This window comes from Cydia splendana, chromosome 13 (genome assembly GCF_910591565.1).
Source record: "Cydia splendana chromosome 13, ilCydSple1.2, whole genome shotgun sequence".
Taxonomy (NCBI): domain Eukaryota; kingdom Metazoa; phylum Arthropoda; class Insecta; order Lepidoptera; family Tortricidae; genus Cydia; species Cydia splendana.
Window position 1 is genome coordinate 13,728,555 of NC_085972.1, and position 17,018 is coordinate 13,745,572.

The following is a 17,018-nucleotide window of genomic DNA, read 5'->3' on the forward strand; positions in this document are numbered from 1 at the left end:
CCTCGTCGGTACGCGGTAGCAAATAGTCCCGCTCAGGCTTGGACAGTCAAATTTGTTATGACATAGATTATAAAGGACCATCGCGTCCAGAAGGAGGCGTCGGTTTTGTAAGTTGAGTAATTTGTACTTATCAAGAAGCTGTTGGTAACTTAAACGCGATCGGCAACATCGGAAATGCATGGCACGCAAGAATTTCTTTTGAACAGTCTCTATTGAGCTTTTGTACTTATCATAGAAAGGATTCCATATTGACACGGCATATTCTATTTGTGACCTAACCAGCGACTTATATAAATAGAGGTAAGTTGAGGGTTGTTTAAAATCCGTACCGAGACGCATGATAAAACCGTACATTTTATACGCTTTACCGATGATATGACTGATATGACAATCTAAATGTAGTTTTGAGTCTAAATTGACACCAAGATCTTTTATTACCGAGACTTTTTCGAGAGCCGATCCGCTAAGGGTGTAGGAAGTGGGAAGGATGTGGAGTTTTTTGGTAAAAGTAATTTGTTTGCATTTAGGCAAGCTAAAACACAGTTTATTTTTGTGACAATACTCGCCGAGTCGGTTTAAATCATTTTGGAATTTGAAACGGTCCTCTTCATTTTCAACAATATGATAGATTTTAAGATCGTCGGCATAAAGTAAAAAGTTACAAAATTTAAAACAACTGTCTATGTCATTAATAAACAGGGTGAATAACAAAGGCCCTAATATAGACCCTTGTGGGACTCCAGAAGTTACATGGACACATTTAGACTCATATCCGTTGACTGCAACTTTTTGTGTGCGGTTTGTAATGTATGACCTAAACCACCTCCACAAATTTCCACGAATGCCATTGAAGTATATTTTTTCTAACAGAATTTGGTGATCTACTCTGTCGAAAGCTTTGCAGAAGTCCGTGTATATACTATCAACACGTTTATTTATGTCCAAACTTCTGAAAAGGTATGAGGTATATAGAATTAGGTTTGTTGTTGTTGATCTTTTCTTGACAAAGCCATGTTGCTGTGGGAGGATAATGTTGTGTAAACTTGGATAAATCTGATCATGAACCAGTTTCTCGAAAAGTTTGGATAATACGGGAAGAAGTGAAATAGGCCGGTAATTTTTTACGTCTTTCTTTGAACCTCCCTTGTGGACAGGGACAACTCTTGCGATTTTCCAGACATCAGGAAAGGTACCTTCTTTAAGGCAGCTATTATAAATGTAATACAGAGGATGTGAAATATTGTCAGCTACATTTTTTAGGAATATTGGGGGGATGTTATCAGATCCAGAACTTTTCGATGTATCAACAGTTTTCAAGGCGCGTTTGACAAGATGGATCGGTATGTGAACATCATTAATATGAACATTAGATGGGCTAGTTGTTGATCCGTGAGGATCGAAGTCAGGGGAAGTATTAGACGGCGCAAAAACAGATTGAAAGAAGTCAGAAAATAAGTCACACACCTCGGCAGGGTCACTGGTGGATACGTCATTATAAGAAACGGTGGCGGGGATATTTGTGGTTCCACGCTTATTAGCAACAAATGTCCAAAAGTATTTAATGTTGGTTTGAATGCTTGTTTCAACTAATTTTAAGTAAGCATTATAACACACAGCTGATTGCTTTTTAAACCGTTCCCTGTAGAGTGAAAAAGTTTCATAGTCGTTTTGATTTTGATATTTTTTCCACTTTATCCAGGCCTTTTTTTTATTATTAAATATGTGTTTTAAAGCAGGAGAGAACCATACAGGAAAACGCGAGGGATGAACGGGTTTTAGTGGAACAAACTTTTTTATTATCTTGTATAATTCTTCATAAAATGTCTGTACCGCCTGTTCCGCCTTGAGACCTAACAATAAACTATTCCAGTTAATGGTAGATAATTCCATATTTATGGCATTGTAGTCTGCTTTATAAAATAACAATTTAGGGATGTTGCTTTTATTAATTGTTTTAGTACTGGTTAAGAAGGGGGTTAATATAGTGAGTGGTGGGTGGTGCGGATCAACTGGCACAAGCGGTACAGGTGCCATTGCGCACTTACAATCAGCGTCGTTGGAAAAAAACAAATCTAGTATACGATTATTAAGGTTTTTGTGTGTGTTTATTTGAAAAGAATCTGTGATGGCCATAAAATTACGAACACAGTCATTTTGTGGGACTTGTGGAGAATTAATGTCAGGCGAGCAGCAAGGGCCCACTGGAACCCAGTTTAATGTAGGTAAGTTATAATCCCCTAAAACCCAGTAACCACTAACCGAAGGAGATAGCAGAATAGCTGATAGATATTCAAAGTGTGTAACATATGTTTCCAGTTTTTCATTAGGAGGGATATAGGTAGCACTAATGACGTATTTATGGCATCGGTTTACTGGTAGTTCAAGTAGGACGTGATCAACAATAGGGCAGGTCGGCGCCGGCACGGGCCGCGCGGCGCCGGCGGCTGCGACGTACGGCGCCGCGCCGAGCTCGCGACGCGCCGCTACTAGCACGCCGCCGCCGTCGCGCCGGCCAGTACCGACGCGGTCCCTGTCGCTTCGGAACACAGAATATCGCGGATCTATGAATTCATTATCGGCAATGTCAGGATGTAACCATGTCTCTGTCAGGATCACAATGTCAAAGGAATGGGATAGGATATTCATGTACAAGGAATGTAATTTAGATCTTAACCCTCTGCAGTTTTGGTAATAAATAGATAGACTACTACTACTCATGTTCAGATACAATTACACTAAGTTTAAAGCCACTGGTTAAGGAGGTAAATAAAACCAACACAACATTTGAATTATTATAATGTGAGATAAGCCTATTATACAATGTTTGCAAAAAAACGGTTATTATGAGCCAATACGGAGCCCTACACGTTTTAGTTAGTTTGCGAATATTGTATACAGTTAAAACAAGGTAAAAAGTAACTATAGTTGCCACATTCGTGCATGCCATGACCGCAATGAAATAATTTCTCAACACGTACAAAACACTCCTACTTCTTAAACAACTATAACTGAGAATAATAATAGCACTATTACACTTTATTAGTAGAAACAATATTACAGTACCTATATATAACAGAGCAAGTTCATATATTATATTTAACTTTGGGTAACACTTCACAATAGACCGGACGCTTGCATCATAAAATTTAAGATTTAATTTTCTCGATGTCACGGGGGGCCCTAATTGCAAGCACGGGTGACGTATCATTTTTTCGCACAAATATTTGTCCGTTGCGAACCCATGGGTGTTTAAAGTTATGCTGGCTGGCGGCGGCTCGGGCGTCACGAAATAACAATTTGTTTCTGAGCGTAAGGTGCTCGTTCAGATATATCCTGTACTGCTGTCCAGTGATACCAATCTGATCAGATGTTAGGCCCTTCTTAGCTCTGCATGCAGCCAGGATCTCGTCGCGAAGTAACCTTGTAGATAGTTTTACTATAATGTTTCTGGGGCGGGTGCTCGCAGATTCGGCGTGGGGTACGCGGTGTATGGATATTATGTCACGAGGGGCTATGTTGCAGTTGATAACCTCGCACACATTTTTCATGATAGTCAAAAGGTGTTCATTTTTCCTCTCCGGGACGTTACTTAACTCAATGTTGCAGCTTCTAGACTGTTGTTCCATAGACGCCATGCAATTTTGAAGCGAATGCAGGTCCGACGACAGCTGGGCGTTGGTTATTTCTAATTGTTTAATTTGATTCTGCGCGGAACCAAGGTCAGCCTTCATTTTATTTTGTTCAGCCGAGATAAACTGTATGTCCGTCTGAATACACAAAATAGTTCTTTACCTATAGATGACAGGAAAACCTATTAGAAATGTGCAGTCAAGCGCGAGTCGGACTTAATGTACGGAACCCTTAATACGCGAGTCCGACTCGCACTTGGCCGGTTTTTTTGAAACTCTTCTTGACGCTTAACCGCTGAACCGATTTCGTTGAAATTTGGTATAGAAATAGTTTGCGTCCCGGAACAGGACATAGGATAGATCTTATAACCAAAATCATCTTTTGAAGGTGTGAAAAGTGGCGTGGAAATTTTTACGGGAAATAAATAACCGCTGAACCGATTTATATGAAATTTGGGATGGTCTACATCTTTGATTTAGTTAAAAATGATGAAAAAACATGACTTCAAAAGTTCAAACCTAAACTTAAACAGTATTAACTTCAGAAGTTAATTCTGAAATCCCCCCTACACCTCATTTCACACCTTTAAAGGATGATTTTTGAGATAACTTATTATATCCTGTCTCGGGACTCAAAATATATGTGTACCAAATTTAAATTAAAACTGTTCAGCAGTTTAAGCGTGAAGAGGAGTTTAAAAGAAAGTATTTTAATAAGTTTATATGTTTTTACTTCGGAATGGTGTCAATGTGATACCTTAACTAAATTTGGTACTGCGAATTTATACGAAAACGATACCAAACATGGCCTCGTAGCTTTACTGTTGTAGAAGTCAAAATAAAATGGAGAGCCCTAAATTCTTATTACTTGGCCAAACTTGTGTAGAAGGAAAAGGTAAAATAAAAGTCTTCGGCAGGAATATAAGACACAAATATATTTTTTTTTTGCGTTACTATTTCATTCATCAAATATAAACATACCTTGATTATACTATTCTAGTGAGATCCTCATAGATAAACAAAAACATTTACTTAAAAAATTACAAGGTCGAAATGTCACGGAACTTGTGAGAGTAATATGTGAAAAATATAAACTTTTATGACAAAAAAAATCTGGACACAATTTAAGAATCACCCAATTGCGTCGAGGAATCATCTGTATTTTTGCTTGTTTCATTACCTCCTCGCTTCTTTTTTGTCCTTTGTATTCTGTAGCAATTTGTTAGATCTGAAAATAAAGATAACTTGCGTCGTCACGGATGTCGATTTATAGGTTTTAGGGAGTGCAGAATTCGAAAACGATGATCATTTTATAATCCAAGATGGCGGCTACGTATTTTGTCATAAAAGTGGAATCCAAAATAGTCATCATTTTCGAAATCTGCGCCCCCTAAAACCTATAAAACGACATCCATGACGACTTTTATGACATAGTGCATGGCCGCCATCTTGGAATCCAAAATAGTCATCATTTTCGAAATCTGCGCCCCCTAAAACCTATAAACCGATATCCATGACGACTTTTATGACATAGTGCATTGCCGCCATTTTTAAATTGAAAATGTTATCATTTTCGAAATCTGCGCCCCCCAAAACCTATAAAACGACACCCATGACGACTTTTATGACATAGTGCATGGCCACCATTTTGGATTCCAAAATGGTCATCATTTTCGAAAGCGGGGCCCCCTAAAACCTATAAAACGACATACATGACGACTTTTATGACATAGTGCATGGCCGCCATCTTGGAATCCAAAATGGTCATCATTTTCGAAATCTGCGCCCCCTAAAACCTATAAAACGACACCCATGACGACTTTTATGACATAGTGCATGGCCGCCATTTTGGAATCCAAAATGGTTATCATTTTCTAAATCTGCGCCCCCCAAAACCTATAAAACGACACCCATGACGACTTTTATGACATAGTGCATGGCCGCCATTTTGGATTTCAAAATGGTCATCATTTTCTAAATCGGGGCCCCCTAAAACCTATAAAACGACATCCATGACGACTTTTATGACATAGTGCATGGCCGCCATCTTGGATTCCAAAATGGTCATCAGTTTCAAAATTGGGGCCCCCTAAAACGTATAAAACGATATCCATGACGACTTTTATGACACAGTGCATGGCCGCCATTTCGGATTCCAAAATGGTCATTATTTTCGAAATCGGCACTCCCTAAAACCTATATATCGACACCCATCTCGACTTTTATGACAAAGTGCATGGCCGCCATTTCGGATTCCAAAATGGTCATTATTTTCGAAATCGGCACTCCCTAAAACCTATATATCGACACCCATCTCGACTTTTATGACAAAGTGTTTTGCTACCATCTGCATGCAAGACATTTCTATTATTTTTACGTACAAAAATGGCCCCCTGTCAACTTTCAATCGAGATTTAATCGACAATTTATTCGATTAATATTCAGATTAATTCAATTTCAATCTATGTTAGGTCGACTAAACTAATCGCGATTAAAATTTGAGAATTAACTTTTTTTATTCCATTAATTAGTCGAATAAACAGTTAATCGATTAATGCCCATCTCTGACCACGGCATTTTTACACTTTGAGAATATCTGAAAACAAATCAACACAAGGAGCCATTTTGCAAATCCAGTAACATACCAGTAACTTTGTTATTACTTTTGACAGCGCGTGTCATGTGTCAACACAGAGTCGACACAAAGTCGAAACATTGCAACTACTTTGTGACTGCAATATTTCTCAGCCTTAAACCATATTTATACATCATAATTAACAAGTTTCGTAGTATGTAAAGCGTTATTTCTGTTATTTAAGTATAGTATACGCATCGAAGTACTAAAAATGCTTCAAATAATATAGTTATGAACACAGGCACTGAGAAGTAAACAATTTCATTTCCGGCTAAACTAAAACAATGTGGTGGCGCGTTGATTATATTACACTTAGTTTATCAAATCACTCGAGCAGTTTAATTCCCCATAATAATTTAAGTCATATTGTAATATAAATGCAAACAATATATAATTACGTCTTGTAATCCGTTTTAGAGATGGCGTATTAATGTCACTTATTTTTATTTAAGTATTTTTCCATCTGACAGTTTCCATTTGACAGGAACAAAATGAACGAATGAACGAATGATTTTGGCATAAAGTAGTCGCAAACCCGAAACAATGTGTGCACACGGCGACCACACTTTATGTCACTTTGTGTCATGTGTCGACCCTTCCCCATTTCTGGTAACTGTGTCGACACGGCGACGACTCTGCGACTGGAATTGTGACCGAAACAGACGGTGTCGACACAAGATGTGTCAACACCGCGTCGTAACGGCGACTGGAAATGGTTGTATGGGGTGGCTATTGGAGGAGCCTTTGGACATATCTGGAATTTACTTCGATTTTTTTATGCGTAACAATTATGGTTGGCTGTATCATGGCTGTAGCATTAACTGCTGTATAATGCTTTAGTGTCCTGATGTTGGTATAATTTTACCACAACTTTCATTGCATATATAAAATGTATCAACCATTTAAAATTTACATTATCCGACGTATTTAAGCAGCATATTCATATGCAATTAATTGCAGTTTATCTCCGAAGTTAAATTCCTTTTGTTTTTTTTTTGTAGATGCTAAACATATCTGGAACTCAGCGGGTCTAATATCATTAGTTCCATAACCAATATTAATCCTCATGTGTGGCCTGAACAATGGATGTCCGGCCACGTCACCCTGTTGGCCTTTATTCCAAATGTATACAAACGCGTGGTCTAGTCGAATCCGTAAAATAACCAATGTAAGGAGATTTACCACCTCCCTAACAAATATAAGAAACCAGAAGGCGCACTTATACTGGTTTATCTCAGCCTCCGACTCTGCAAGCGATTGTAATGCCACCCCAGACCGACGTCTGGCGTATATCCTTCCAGCTAACAATTAATCGAGAATCTAACGGCCCGTTCAACCCCTGCTCCTTTGACTTAAGGTCGACTTTACTAATTATTCTGCAGTTTCCATATTTGCTACAAGCAAGCATTCGACACGTGCTTCGTTTTCGGTATCTATAATTACCGCCAGCCCGCCTGACCTGACACTAATTATGATAGATGTAGGATTCAACAGGTACCTTACCTACACCGGTATTGATCTTCTGAAATTGCAATTAAGTACATAAATAAATTATGCTGTAAGTAAATTTTCGATATTACTTACACTTCTAATTTGTCGTTTTATTTTCCATAAGATAACGAATTTTAGCTGCGTAATTGGCCCATGGCCGATGTACATCCAGACGCAAAATTGCATGACCACTGTATGAATCAATTCATTTATATATTTTCAACTCACTGTATGTAGGAATGAAATATATTTAAAAACCAGTAAAACAATTACATACATAATCCGAGGTTCCGGATTGCAAGGTTTTAATAAAATATCAAAACATTCTAATTTCGGTTCGAAATTCGAAATGTTATTCTACGCATATTGCTTACATCGTTGCCCACTAAAGAGTTATTTGGTATTTTGGACTATTAGTATTAATTGGTATTAATTAATGAGTCACATATTTGCACGTATGGGTGAAAATTTTAGTCTTATTAAAATACAAAAGAAAAATAATACCTTTATCGGTATTCCGCTTAAGATATTTTTCTTCAGTATTTTCCTCGAGTGGCTCAGATTATTTAGCACCATATGAGAACAATGACTACAAAACAAATGTGAGTGAACGCCCCTTAATTCAGGTACGTGTGAGCAATGGCATACCTTATTCAGGAGCGTTATACCAAATGCTTACCGAGCAATGACCAGAAAGGCTATCTATCTATCGATCTAACCAGGTAAATATACATGTACAGATATCTTTGGTCATATAAATGGGATACGTTTGGCTCCTAATGGGCCCCAGTCGAAAGATTAGACAAAGTAGTATAAGGGTGCTCTCTGATTATATTATACTAGCTTCTGCCAGCGACTTCGTCTGCCTGGAACCATGATGGCGTTTGATAAAAACTATCCTATGTCATTGCCCGGGCCTCAAACTATCTCCATTCACATCAAAATCGGTTCAGTGGTTTAAGTGAAAGAAGTAACAGATAGAAAAACAGATAAAGTTACTGTCACATGTATAACATTAGTGGGGATTTGTTACAAATATATAGGCCAAGTTACTCTGTTTGACTCGAGGACTGAACTCGCCCGTAGCCGCACTAACAATGAGAATACTATCAGGAGCTAACTGACTTTAGCTGCTGAGAAGCGAGCTGCTGCACAGTTTATACTCCTATATGAAGTCAGGCGTCAGAATTTATAGCTTACTGTTAGTGTGGTTCATACGGTTTTTTTATGAATTTTGATAAGTAACTGCAGAATGTAATGTAAGTAAATAAAAACGTAGTTTAAATTTTATAAATCACAATGCTTCTAGCTTGGATGATTAACCTCATGTAGATCTCATTTTTCAGATGTGAAGTAACGAAAGGTATAGCTAGAAATAACGGCCCAACACCTTCCATTGTATTTATGGGAATTAAACAATAATCCTAAGAAAAAGTCGTTTGAAGTTCACAGAATCCAAACAAAATACTGTATAGTGTACCTATACTCGTATTATTCAATGAAACTGAAAAATAATATGTATACAGAAATAACTACTGTCAAGATTTCAGTGTAGAATAGAGACGGACGGAATCAGGTTCAATTCCACAAAAAATAGTATTGTGCCGAATTGCATTATTGTGTTGTGAGTCGTGAAATAGGAAATTTTCGAGAGCTGTCAAAATTTGGGTGAAATTTGAATAATGGCTGAATAAACGTCTCGGTGGCGACGTTTAGACAACCGAAAGACAACAATGCAGTTTATTCAAAACTAGCCTTCAACGTGTAACGTATATTTTCTTCATCGCAATACAGCAAGAATACTCTGTATTGCCAATAACATTCAGAATGGAGATAGACTCTCGATGTGTCAAAATTTTGGTGGTAATCTGCATAATGGTCGAATAAACGTCTCGGTGACGACGTGTAGAAAGACGAATGGAACCAGACGACAATGCTCAGGTGCATGGCGCAGCTGCTTGTTTTGTTTAATACGTTTAAACATGACTAACGGTTTTATTCATGGAAATGCTCACTTTGTCGTACCTATTTTTTTAAATTATGTGTCTGGTAGCCGGGTGGATTAGTGGTCAGTTTTTGGAAGTTGCGAATATCTAATATTATATATTATTGTGCTTTCATTTTGATTATGTACTGAGGTAAATGTAATATTTTGTTATTTACTATGCTAACCTTTTTAATTAAACCTACCAAAGTACTCTAAACTGACGCTGTAATGATAGACTTAACATACATGCTAAAAATTTATGAATTATGAAAGTAGGTGGTAGGTAAGTATTAAAACTGGACACATGAGTGGCAGCCCGGTGTCTGTCTGCCCATTGTGCATCTAATAAGTAGTTAGGAGATTAATGAAAGCACTTGTAAGTGCTTACTTATAAAATTTAAATTGTATGTTCCAATTAATATAATAAATTACTTTACAATTTTTCCTTTCAAAAACTTTGTACAAAAACTTTTATACACACCCGCGTATGCCAATCAAAACCGAGGTCAGATCGTATCCAGGCATAGGATTTAGGTACGAATGCTTCCTTTTTAAAAATAGTTTTGGACAGTGAGTGAAATCCAGTAAATTATAACTGACTCAGAAGGAATTACTACCTTAATTAATCAATTAATTAAAGATTCGCCTCACTCACAACATTAAGTATTGTAAAAAATATGCCAAGCTCTATGAGTCACGAAAAGTTGTGATATTTGAAAGGGTTTGCACTAAGAAAGTATTAGGTGCTGTCGTATTTTCCACAGCCGAGCCGGTATGACGCCTCTTTGCTTTGCGATCTTGGCTGACACGCTACCGTGTGATTACGAGTTACATGGATGTTGCAACAATATAATTTATTTATCAAGTAAGATCAATGTCACCCAATCTATTAATATCCTGTCATTCAATTTTAACACTTATTGAAACAACATACGACACAATTTCCTTAATCCTGTTACAGAATGAGAAGCCTTTCAATAAGTGTCATAGACTGCAGGATGCTTTAATTAAGTTAAGGGCAGGTCATTGTTCATTGATACGACTGCATTTGCAGGCCATAATTTTAGGCTAGAATTACTAAGATGATTGAGCTTGATAGGTCGCGGAACATAATCACGCGTTAACAATATTGGTTTATAAGAGCTGGCGCTCAATGTCTATGAAAGTATTGACAGATTAATTAACCCTTTGCCAGGCTGACAGCTGTAGAGTGTAGGTACGGTACGTCGAGTTGAGTGCGCCCTGCGTAAAATTCGAACTCAAGAGATTTATAACTCTGTCACGTTGTCTTATTTAAGTTGTCACGTAGTTTCATATATCAGATATAATCACTAAAATTTAAATTATTAGAGAACAGCATTGACTAATATACAAAAACGTAAAAGTCATAACAACATAACGTCCCATCCCAGAGGCTAACAATATAATGTAGTAAATAAAGGTAGTGGACCCCGCAGTAATTCCTCAGCCAGAAAAAACTTTACAGTATGATAAAGTATCAATAAATAATAAGTATTGTATAAATATCCAAAGAATAATAATAATAGAATTAAAGTAAATACCTAAAGTCTCAAATCGTTAATATCTTTTTACAGAAAAATGCTCCGTTCAAACTTTCTTCACCGGACATATTCATGTAACGTATTGCAACAATATATGAAATATCCAAAAAAATATCCCAGCAGAAATACCAATATTAATAAAATATAATTTTTTGGTGTGTCTTGGACCGGAAAATTGCTCAGTCTAATTTTTTCACTGGAATGCCAGCTTATTGCCGTTTTATACCTACAAAATGAAAATCCAAAAAAATTCCCATGTAACTATACTATTTTCAGAAATTGCCTTTTTACTCGCTGTGGAAAATTTCTCTATCCATTTTATTTATTGAATTAAGTTCACAGTTTTCTTTCCATTCATCTATAAAAACATCCAAAAAATAACGAGCGTATTAAAAACGAAACATAACGGGAACAGTGTGTAGGGAGTGGAGTACAAGCGGGGTGCGTGAGCGGTACCGGCCGCCGCCCGCGCGCGCGCCGCGCCTCGCCCTATACTACCCGGCGGTGCACGGTGGCGGCTTGCTGCTTTTCTATACTAAAAAACGTAATTCAAGACCAAAAAAACTTACTACAATGTTGCCACTGCTGCAATAATTTTTTTGTAAAATATACTTGGTCAAGCAAATCTTGTCAGTAGAAAAAGGCGGCAAATTTAAAAAATGTAGCGAAGGATTATCGTCCCGCTAGAAGCACAAGGACGCTAATCTGCACTAAACTGCTAAAGGAAGACGGTACATTATTGCGTAACCGCGGGATCGATTTATCTTCGCTTCCAAAATTTCGGTGTCCTGGATGATATTTCTTTTGGATATTTTGGATTTAAGTGTATACGTGACTACTCAGTATATATTTAAAAAGAAATCAGGCTGAGAAATTTTCCACTCTCAGTTTTTAATAGTTCTAAAATACATAAATTTGGGTATGCATTTTTTTTGGATTTTCTTACCCTCTACGCTAAATTATATTCTAAGATCATATAAGAAGAAAAAATTGACAGAGCAATTTTCCGATGAAAATGAGCACCAAAAAAAGGAATTATCATAAAAAAATATTCTCATGTTTGACAAAAGTTTTAGATTTTTTTCTAGTATCACATGCTGATACAAATAACTTATTTGGTAAAATAATTTTGGACGGAGGAATTACTCGGTTCAATATATAAACAGATTTGTATTTTTACGTATAAAAACCTAACTTAGGAGTGTTTTTTTTTTTGGATATTTCATATGTTAGTTTCGGCTCATACTATACAATAACCAAGCAAAATTTCATCGACTGAGGAATTAATGCATGGGTCTCCATACAACATCTTGCTTCGTTTACTCCACTAATATCTGTAAATTAATATCCAAGATTTTTCTCATGTGTATGCCCAATTTAATATTTTTACAGTGTAATCGGTAAATTCAATCTTCATCCTTTAAATACCTACGTAAATGCTCATGTACATAAAATACCTGGTCTAACCAATTCACAATTTCACGAAGGTTCAATACCAAGTGTCCCGCCTAATTTATTATCAAAGATAAGAGGTCTCGATGTCGTGATTTAGTGAGTCACAAGACTTATACTAATTTATTGTTCCCTAAGTTCAAATTATCTTGTCTCCGTTTTCAATTTGTGCTAATTAAAACGGAGCAACTACAAAACGCCGTCGATTAACAAATTTATTCCCACACCCGTGATTCATGTTCGAGCCATGTCGATATAGAGCAATTGTCGCTTTAACAACTAACACACCGTTTAAAGAAAATTGCCCTTTAAGTATTTTATGCAAATAACGATGAATATGAGGCTACGTTGCGTTCTAGATTATTGCAATATGGTGAGTCCCTACTAGCAGGTAGGCTATGTACCTAAATGCAAAAACTTTTTGTCTGGACTGTGAGATTGATCCCTATTATTACTTGACCTTAAGCTTCATAGCAATATGTATAATCGGAGATCAAACTTACACTGGGTTTCTTTAGGGCGATGCAACGAGTAGGGTGTTAGTAACAGTTCGGGTCTGGGCAGTAAAATACACGTGTTCCCGATCATTGTACGACGGTAAACGTCTAGTACGGAGCGCTAACATCTCATTTTTATCGACCTATTTTAATATCCTTTTATCACATCGAGGGCGAGAGATGACAATACCTCACACACGACGTTATGAATTACGCCCGTTCGGCAGTTTTTTGCAGCACGGTTTGTAGTGTGTGTTGTTGAAGTTTAGTTTGTGAAGATGAGTTTGTAATTACATAAATGTAGTTTCTGTCTATTATAATAACTGGGGAATTCAGAAACGATAAAAGTAAAATTACTTCCAGATTTGGACCAATTTCTGTAAAAAATATGGACAATATGGTACAAAAATCAATGTATATTTTTAAAAACTTACTTTAAGCATACCTATATGCTTTAAGTAAGTAAGTAAAACTAATCAGAAATACCGCATACGAGTACATCTACTTAGTATATAAAAATCTAGAATAAAAAGCAGTTTCGTTTCCATTACAGAAAGCTAGATTTTCATGAAATGCTTTTCATAATATCAGTAAGGGTGCATTTCATATATCCAATATGAGTCCGCTGAGTGTCTCAATAGTAAACGTTCAATTTCATTTTAAAACTAGGTTTCTACAGTTTATTTTTATTTCGATCAAATTGAAAAGAAAAAAGATCCATATTATATCTATTCACATTGAATGTTTATAAAAAGTTCATTTTGTCTGCTTATAACATTAGACAACGTGACTCGGTACCTCTTATCCAGGACAATTTATATACGAAGGTCTATATGTGTACATATATATGCAGAGTAAAACTACATACATAACCACTCACTACTGCACGCTGTCACCCTTATTTTATCATAATAATAGAGGTCACTGAAAAATATCAATCGTGTGAGTGGTTATGAATTCCGCTCGTTGTTATTTACAACGATAGTCATAAATGTTTACAGTTAATTTATCAAGGCAAGAATTATTTACGTTGAACGTACAAACTTGGATTATTGTTCTCATTTTATGAACTAAACTATAAACTGCTTCATTGTAGAGGGAGAGCGGTTAATTTTTTCAATCGTCTGCACCACGCTGGGGTGCTATTAATAAACAACCACTTAACTTAATACACTGGTATTATTATTTCCAGCACAATAATAACACGCAAAGCTTTTATTTTTAAGCTTTATAAACATGAAGCAATCGTAACTAATACTTTTTGCTAACATTTAACCAAACCTAGACACGAGTTCCCTATAAAGTAACGTTGTAGTGTTTTTCTTAAAGTAACAATTTTATTATTGGCAGAAAACTTACAGATCCGAGGAGTAGAAATCGAATAAATAAACAATTATAAATAACGCAAGATTTATTCCAAATTGCGGTTATAATATGAAATTGGGCGAATCCAATATAAACTGAATTCTAACTTTACACAACAACTTTAGTTCATTTAGACATTATGTACTTATGTCCCGTCTAGTTGGTAACTACACTGAGAGAAAAATCATTAGTAAACTAAACCAGGAATTAAAAAACAGTTCTGTACTGGGGGAAAAAATGAAGTTTAGTAATAATTATAGACGTTTCACTATTTCTGTAAAGTTTATTTATTTCTACAAACAGCTCAGTAATCCTAAATCTAATTTCAACAAACAGATAATAGAAATTGCAAAAGTCAATTTGTTCCTATTAGTTGACTCTCCTTGTCCCCGGATTAAGTTTATTTTTGTAATTCTAAGTGTGTTTTTGTAATTCTTTTCTCTCAGTGTAGCCACATTATAATTGTAACGTTACTTGTATCAATTAAATATAAATTGACATCTCATAGAAATATGTCCAATATTAAACGTCAATGTTGTGAAGTACTTCAGTTATTAAAAAATTGCTTAGATATTATTTCGGATTACGATTTCTAAGACTTTAGATATCAATGAATAAGTACACATCTACAGGCAACATACGATGGTAATCTCAGGTTGGCGCCGACGCGATTAGCGCGCAGCGTGCTCAAATCCATTGAGTATTCAATCATTCATCTTGTATTTAGTAGAATAAGATTAGTGAACAATCACATTGTAGATAAGTATGACTTTTATCGTCGACTGTATTATACTTTTGTAAACAGTCAACTTAATGAGCCCAATTTCCGTAAGGTTGCGAAATAAATTAAAACGTATACTATTTATAACTGTAATTTTTGTATGTATTTATACGTCAAAAGCAAATTAATGAACTGATTCTGATTGCAGAGTCCTCTCAGACTACATTTGGTCTGCATTGATAGACTGGTCTAGCTGGCAAGATTGTCATGTATAAACCTTGCCAATGCTACTTGGATGTTCCAAGTTTCTGAGCAATTGCATTAAACAAGTTTGTGTAAATAATAACGATGTAATACTATCTGCTAATATCTTCTGCCAAAAATACGATGATCCATAGATCATCTTTGTCTTGTGTAGGCAATGCATCTAAACTAAACTAAAGTCAACATGCGATGGTATCGCAGGTCGGCGCCGGCGCGATTATGACCACGTGCCGGCCAATAAAGCGGCAGTTAACGATTACTGCCATTATACAGTTGCTTCTTCCTGGCTCTTGGCTTTGTTTCACTAACTCACATTCGCCACCATTTTGAAATCGTCGCTTACGTTCCTTTATCAATTTTGCAAACTTAAAATAGGGGCTTATATCGACCGAGATATGAACCGTGATTACCTTTTGTATTGTTTTCGAGCTCCCGATATTTCGACTCAGAACCGTGAACAAGATGCATGTAATAACTGCGTCGAAATATCGGGAGCTCGAAAACAATACAAAAGGTAATCACGGTTCATATCCCGGTTGATATAAGTCTAGTGAAACTAACCGTGAATCATTAGAAACTGTTAGAATAGGGGCATCCACAAACATGCCCCACCGGGGCCAATGTGGAGTATTGGTAGGTATATAGTCTGGGCCACCACGGCCTCTCATGCAGCCGTAGTGCTGGAAGGCTAGCAAGTATGTCACCCTCGGTAGGAGCTACATATTTGAAGCTTTTGGATTTGAAATGTAACCCTGGGGTCGTGGAGGCCTAGCGCTCGCTTCTGGTGAGCAGACGGAACGCCAATATTTCGCTCAGCGGATCAGCGTTGTTATCCACCGGGGCATTGCACCCAGCCTTCAGGGCACCCATCCGAGCAACCATAGCTTATTTAGGGCAATTGATTTATTTTTAACTGTTTATGTTAGGTTTTACCTACTTGTATTTGTAATAATAATTGTTTTGTTAATACTTGATTTATAATTATTTATTATATTTGTATTACTTGAGTAGGTTGTACTGTGAGCGGTACGCGGTACTAGCAACAGAAGGTAAATTGAAATTGGAATTTATACATGAATCATGGTTGTTACACAATTGAGTATGTGCCAAATAAAAACACTTTATCTTCATTAAGATTACAATGTTCTATAACACGGCAATGTATAGCAAATTACGACAATACCTAACGTCACGAGTGAGTAGATATTGATTGATTGAATCACAGATTGTACTCGTAATGTCGAGCCAATAAACAAGTCGTTCACCGGTCGCAATGAAAGCTCTAGCTCAGATCGTTGCCACACAGAACAAATGCACAGAATGACCGTCCATACATTAGTATGCATACCGTGAAATTTGCCCCGTGAAAACATCAAACTTACCATGCGTCACAATTTAATAGTTTTAATTTAAAT

General features: G+C 36.5%; 1 protein-coding gene across 1 annotated transcript in view; it reads right to left on the reverse strand.

Moving 5' to 3' along the window:
* Nucleotides 1-17,018, reverse strand: part of LOC134796150 (matrix metalloproteinase-2-like) — a 207,453-nt gene that overhangs the window by 163,499 nt on the left and 26,936 nt on the right. The gene's annotated exons all lie outside the window — the stretch shown is intronic.